Raw genomic sequence first — 7280 nt, 5'->3', positions numbered from 1 at the left:
ATACAAAAATAGTTTCATTTTTAATATAGTTAGTTTAATTAATCAAAATTAGTTTTATATTTTTATATTATAATTGTGTATAATTTTAGAAGGAGGAATTAGTTTTGGGTTGGTTTATCCCGTCGTTATGAATCTTGTAGTCCATTTTTCAGTCTTTGGCCCAATTTCCTAGCCCATAACTCCTGGGCCCATACCCCTAATCTAACCCCTACTATTATATAATAGTACTAACACGTAAAAGGAGAGGGGGAGATCAGATCTACCAAAAAAGAAAAGGGGCAAAAAGCTGCGCATAGCAGGAGGATTAAGAACCAAAAAATATAGATCCATCCCCGATCGAGCTTCTTCTTCATCTAGCCTCCATAACGACTCCCCTGTATTTGATCTTCTTGAACAAAAGAACACTGATCTGTTGCACAAAACCAAACACCCCCCTGTCATTCATTTTGCTCGAGCAACCATGAACAAGGAGCTTAACAAAGAAGCTCTAAAAAACCAGCAGCCATAGCCATTTTTCTGATTTGAAAACATATCAAAGTCCTAAGTCTTCTTCTTCGTCGACTGAACTCCATCACCACCGAAAATGGTCGAAAACTGGCGACGGAAGTTTGTTTCGTCAATGGAGTTCGTTTAAAGCTCGTGGAGAGTTCGTTTGAGTTTGTCGACTGAGTTTCAAGTTTGTCGTTCCATTTAGTGTAACGTTTCTGTTGAGATCGAGTCCTGTTACAGCCCATTCGTAGGTCGTCGGCTCTGTTCGTCAAGTCTGTTTAGTTCCGTTCGAGATTCCGGCGAGGTTCCGGCGCTGCAACGTTTTCTGTTCGAGTTCATGTCTGATTGTCCGAGCTTCGAAACAGTATTGTAAAGCCGAGTTTCCAACGTTACGTTTGCTTTTCAGCCTCTGTTTTGGCGTTCAAGTTTCTTTGCATTCCAGGTATGAGTATCAGTCTAAAAAGGTGTTGTAATTTCCCCCTTATTGATGAATATATGGGCGTCTTATCTGATATTTGAGCTTTCCTCTTCTAGGTGTTGCATTGTTGTAATTGCTCCTTTTCATATCATTTTTGCAATTGCTCTCTCTCATGTTCCGACTGTTCTTTGGAGTATATTTAAGTTTGTTGTCACTTAATTGAAGCTCATGAATCAAAGTTTTGTTTTAAATTAACTTTAGGTGCTTACTATTTTGAACTCATCATTTGATATGTATTGAATTGAAGTGATAAGAAATTCATTTTCCTTGCTTTCATTTAGCTTAGTATTATATGACTTTTCTAATTACTTAGTCACTTAGTTCATTGAATGGGTCGTGTGTGTTTGTATAAACTTTGGTGTTGTTGGGTCAAGTTTTGCCAACGAAATGATGAAAGAAGTGAGTCTTTCTTTAATGGCTCAATAGGTTGGGAGCAGTATTCTTACATGAACATGAAAATCATGACTGCTTTTGTACTTATATATTCAATTTTGATAACCGTTCTGTTTCCAAGCTAAGCTTTGTCATACTGGATTACTTATTTTCAGTACTTAATGGGTTAGTTGTATTTTCTTGGTAGGTCACTGAAGTAAATTTTGTGTTCAAATGTATTCTTGTTCTTAATGTGAATAGGTTTGTTTGTATAAGTGTGACCAATTCTAGTTTAGATAGAGTGATCTTTTCTTATCATGTTTTGAAGTTTATGCTAGAAATTTGGTGTCATATTTATTCTTAAATGCTTGGTCAATTCCATATATTTAGAAATGAAAATTAGTATGATTTCACACAATAACTACCATAACCATGGCCTTCCCAATAATCTCAAAGATTAAGAAAATAATTCAAATATGCGTAGTTGCTTTAGGCGCGCTATTTAAATTAATTCCCTTCAATTCGGGTGTGCATTTATGTGACCCAAATCCAAATCTCAAACAACGTTAGATAAAATGTGTCGTGGACCGCGAGTGCATTTATGTGACGTGGTTCAAGACATGTTTCAGATGACGTTGAATCTTTCTCTTAAAAATAGTTAAATAAAAGCGGTTATAAAATTTAAATTGTGCCATAGGTTAAAACATGTACTAAAATCAGATAATTGAGCCGATTATAACAGTTGAGCGACCGTGCTAGTGTAAGCACGTGATTTTTGCCCTATGAGAGAATTATTCCTAAAAAATTGAAAATAAAATGATTTTCCTTGATGTGCAATTTTGAGAATTTTGTGACATTTTTGGATAATTATTTGTATTTGTCTATGCATGTTTATTTGTTAAATTAATAAAAAAAATACAAAAATATGTCATATTTTGCATGTAGGATTTAATTCTACAATTGTTAGTAATTAAGTTTGTTTTACAAAAATTAAAAATTACAAAAATAGGCATCTTTTGCATTTTTAGCATTTAATGTCCAAATATACAATTTTATGCTTAATTATTACTTAATTGTGCGTTAATTGTTATTGGGAGTTAATTTGCGTTTTTATAACTTAATTTAGTTCTTAATAATAATTTAAGTATTTTTATAATTTAGTTTTAGAAAAATAAAAGAAGAAAAGAGAGCAAAAATATAAAGAAAATCGGAATTAGGCCTCTTCTTCAATTTCAAACCACAAGCCCAAATAATTGCCCAACCTTCCCCATGACCCGGTCCATCTCCACACGGGTCGACCCGGTCCGCCCCATAACCCCAATACCCAACCCCTCTTCATTTTTCATTTTTCCCAAAACAAAACAAAAACAAACAAAAAAAAACTCAAAAAACCCTAAAACCTAAACTAAACCCTCTCTTCTTCTTCTCCAACAACCCTAAACCGAATATGAAAACCAAAAACGCAGAGATTGGAACACTTTCGGTCAGTACTTAAGAAACCATAGACCACCTCTTACTCTTACTCGTTGCAGTGGTGCACATGTTCTTGAATTTCTGCGATACCTCGATCAGTTCGGAAAAACTAAGGTTCATACTCAACTCTGTCTTTTTTACGGACACCCAAATCCACCAGCACCTTATCCTTTACGTCAAGCATGGGGTTCACTTGATGCACTAATTGGTAGACTTAGAGCTGCTCATGCTTCGACTTCCTGCTGCGACCACGCGACTGTTTCTTCTTCGTCGTCTAGCTCGAGCTCCCATGGCGGCCTTCTTTGTCGAGCTCCGTGTTTGACGCCTCCATGAACGACCACTGCCTTCCTGCGACCACTCGCTTCCAGCGACCACTCGCTTCCAATGACCACTCGCTTCCAGCTCATTTATGCGGCTTCTGCTACGTCCAAACGGAAAATAAAATGGCTGCTACTTCTTCGTCGTCAACCACTCGCTTCCAAACACACCTTGCTTCTGCTGCGTTGTTGCTGCCACGACGAGCAGCTTATTTTGTTTCAGCTGTGCTGCTGCCACCATTTTGTTTATTCAAGTTTTGGTCGAGGTCGTCGGTCGTCATTTTGAGTTCGTCAAGGTTAAAAGGAAGGTGAGTTCGTTGTCGAATTCAAGATTCGTTAGGTCGTTGGCAGTCTTGGTGCAATAATCGTGTCCGGACAGATTTGTTTTCATTCAAGTTCATCGTCGCTTCGATCCGGTTAGTATGTTTGAGTTTCATGTTTTCCGTATTTTGTTTTGATATTCTCGAATCTAAAATCGATAAATGTTTGATTTTTGTTTTGTTCGTGTTCATTGTTTTGTTAATTTTTCAGTTTGTTCATGTGAAATTGTTAGTTTAATGTTGTTAGATTCAAATTGAAGTTTAATTAATTATTTCTCCAGTTTGTTTCATGTGTTGTTATGTATTTTTTCAGAAATTGTTAATGTTTGTGAGATTCAAGTTTAAATTCATAATTGTTTCTTCTTCGATTTTGTTTTGTTATTTGTCTAAAAGAATTTAGTTGTAATAGGAAAATATGTTGGTTTAATCATTTGAATCCGTCACGTTTTGTTGTTTAAAATAGATTTAATTCATGTTCATCTTTGTTTGAAGTTCATTTTTAATCCAGTAATTTAATGTGAGTTTATGTTTTGGTTTTTGATTTGTTGATTTAGTTTGAATCATGTATTGTGTTGTTAATATTGTTGTTTCCTTGCTAATCCATTTTTGGTCTAAGTTAACCAGGATTGGTTCCCAATATGGTTAATTTATTCACATTAATTTGATGTTGTTCATCTGTGTTCATATGATTTTGTTGTTGAACTTGTTGGGAAATTGGTCATATTGGCTATATTTTGGTTGAGATTGATTAGGTGAATTAGTTATAGCTGATGGGATGGTTTGGTAAATTGCAGTACATTCAGGGGTAAATTGGTAATTGCAATAAGGTCGGAGGGGTAGTTTGGGAATTGAACATTTTAAATAAATTTATGTTAAGCATGGGGGACAAAATGTAATGGGGTGTGAGTGATATAATTGTTTATGTTAGGCATGGGGGACAAGAGGTAATGAGTTGGGGTTTGATATATTTATTTAATGTAGTGGGGGACAAAACATTAGGTAATGGGATTAAAAGGGGGATGAGTGGGAAGATAATGGATTTGGTAGGAGAAAGTGGTTGTTTTATTAATGGTTTAAAGGGTTTGGGATGGATATAAATAAAAAAACTTGATCAGATTTTTAAGACAGATAGAGAGAATAAAAAGAGAGGAGAATACAGAGAATAAAAAGAGGACAGAATAAAAAAAGAGGAGAATACAGAAGAAAATTTTAAGAGAGGAAATTCCCAAAAATACTAAGACTTCAGAAAATAAAAAGAAAAACATTCTGGAAATTCAAAAGAAGAATAGTATACACCTGATATACAATCCAAATATTCTGATATATGGATTCAGAAATTAAGGGTTAAACACTAACTAGTCTTTCAAAATCTGAAAAGATTCCCTTTGCTTCTGTCCGTTGATTGTTGTTGGTGTTTCTGGATTTTTGTCTTGATTTTAAAATCTGTCACTAAGTTTCTCGTTGCTGGTTGTTACTGGTTGTTGGGGTTGCTGTTGTTGTATGCTACTGAATTTCTGCTGATCTCACTTTTCTTTTGCTTCCAATATCAGGTACACAACTGACACGTTGATTATTGTAAACTAAAACATGTAGCATGAATACGAAAATGAAGAGTTGAAGTTCCAGATTTATTTTAATTATATTCTAAATTTTACTTGTATATATAAATTGTTTAGCTTACTCTAATCAGAATCATGTAGCTGTTTAATATATATAGTGAAACATCGGACGATAGCTTAACGGACGAACTATCTATATATTGCCTAAAAATAAATAAATGGTGTAGTAACTTCGTCTAGTTAATTCGCTATTGTTGGATGATTACCATGTCTCAAAAAGCACGTTAGTTCATCAAAATAGATCATTTTGGAACTTGGAGGAATGTTGTTTAGTTAAATATTATTGGTTAATTTCAGCATGTAAATAAATTAAGACATTTTTTTATTTTATTTTGTAGAGACAAATTTAATAGAGAATAATGTAGGCATTTTAGGATTGTCTTTTAAAAATAAATGAGACGAGCCTCACCGAATAAAAATACAAATTTGTGGGGCCCTCGATAAATGTTTAATTAAAATTAATTAGACTTCAGGATGAGCCGTTTAGCAAAATTCCACGATCTTACCCAGAAATAATAATACGCTAATTGCTTTAGGCGCGCATTTTAATAAGCTTACCTTCTTAAACTCGGGTGTGCATTTCATGCGACCCAAATCCAAATCCCAAAATATTGAATAAAAATGTGTTCCGGATTGCGGGTGCATTTCATGTGACGCAATCCAAAGACATGTTTTTAAGCGATGTTCACATTTTTTTTTAAAAAAATATAATAATAAAAGCGGTAAAGAGTTAAAACTTGCACACGAGCGCATAATTGTATAAAATCAGATAAACAAGCCGAATATAACAGTTGAGCGACCGTGCTAGAACCACGGAACTCGGGAATGCCTAACACCTTCTCCCGGGTTAACAGAATTCCTTATCCGGATTTTTGGTTCGCAGACTGTAATATAGAGTTATTCTTTTCCTCGATTCGGGATTAAAATTGGTGACTTGGGACACCCTAAATCTCCCAAGTGACGACTCTGAAATAAATAAATAAATCTCGTTTCGATTGTCCTTTAATTGGAAAAAACTCCTTGTACCCTCGCGGGGGCGGAAAAAGGAGGTGTGACAGCTAGAACCACGGAACTCGGGAATGCCTAACACCTTCTTCCGGGTTAACAAAATTCCGTACTCGGATTTCTGTATTCGCGGACTGTAATACAGAGTCAATCTTTTTCTCGATTCGGGATTTGAACCGGTGACTTGAAACACCATAAATTATCCCAAGTGGCGACTCTAAATTTTTAATAAAATAATCCCGTTTCGATTGTCACTTTAAGTTGAAAAAAACTTTTTGTACACCTTTTCGGAAATGTAGGAAAAAAGAAGGTGTGACACCCCTGGATAAGACATTAATTTCAACAGGTAAAGGAGTATTATTACCCGACCATTAAAGATTAAGGGGGGTTTAATGAGATTTACTCATAAATACTTGCACAACTACTTCTCAGCTAGATTTTTGCTAATTAAAAAGTAACATGAATCAGACTTTGATTTCAAGGTGAAAGCGACAAATCGTACTATAATGATTAAATTATAATGTGAAAAACACTTTTATTTTTCCTTATTAATCTGGTCACATACGAATTTTCCTTATTTTTTATTTGAGTATTATCACTTTTAGTCTGTGCCAAAAATTATTTATATTTAGTAACCGAAATAGTATATAAAATTTGTATAATTTTTATATATGACATACAAAATGCATATATGTACAAAAAATATACAAATTTTATATTTTTTCGGTTATCATTTTTACAGCAGTTATACCGTATTATTTTTCCTTTTTACTTTGGGTTGTTGTAAAGTTGTGTCGATTATAAGAATTGTCCTATTGCTAATAAGCTAGACTTTAAGACCCCTCTATGTTGACCATATACCATAGTATCCTACAGTGGCGGAGCCACATTGAACCAAGGGGTATCGAGCGATACCCGTTCGCTGAAAAATTACATTATATTGCTAGATAATTTTTTTATTTTATATATATTTATTATACGTTGACTCTTCTTGATTTTTCGATGTATCTAATTATATATATTTTGGCACTCGTCAATAAAAATCCTGATTTCGCCAATATATATTAGGCTGATTGAACATGCTAATTTGTTGCAAATCAAAGTATTTGGACTCAAACATATTGACTGGGGAAGCCGGTTTCCAGTATAACCCACCTAAAATGGTGATTGCAGGTAGTTGAGGATCCGTCCTAAACAACTACTTCAA

The 7280-nt window shown here is 34.4% G+C and overlaps 1 long non-coding RNA gene across 1 annotated transcript; it reads left to right on the top strand.

Moving 5' to 3' along the window:
• Positions 1–245: 245 nt before the first annotated feature.
• LOC107769535 (uncharacterized) lies at positions 246–5247 on the top strand. The gene is made up of 2 exons (XR_001644429.2): positions 246–931; positions 5000–5247. It is a non-coding gene; the product is annotated as an uncharacterized LOC107769535 (long non-coding RNA).
• The last annotated feature ends 2033 nt before the right edge of the window (positions 5248–7280 follow it).

The sequence above is a fragment of the Nicotiana tabacum genome, chromosome 10 (assembly GCF_000715075.1).
Source record: "Nicotiana tabacum cultivar K326 chromosome 10, ASM71507v2, whole genome shotgun sequence".
Taxonomy (NCBI): domain Eukaryota; kingdom Viridiplantae; phylum Streptophyta; class Magnoliopsida; order Solanales; family Solanaceae; genus Nicotiana; species Nicotiana tabacum.
Note: the sequence above shows the minus strand (reverse complement) of the source record. Positions and strands in the feature narration are given on the sequence as shown.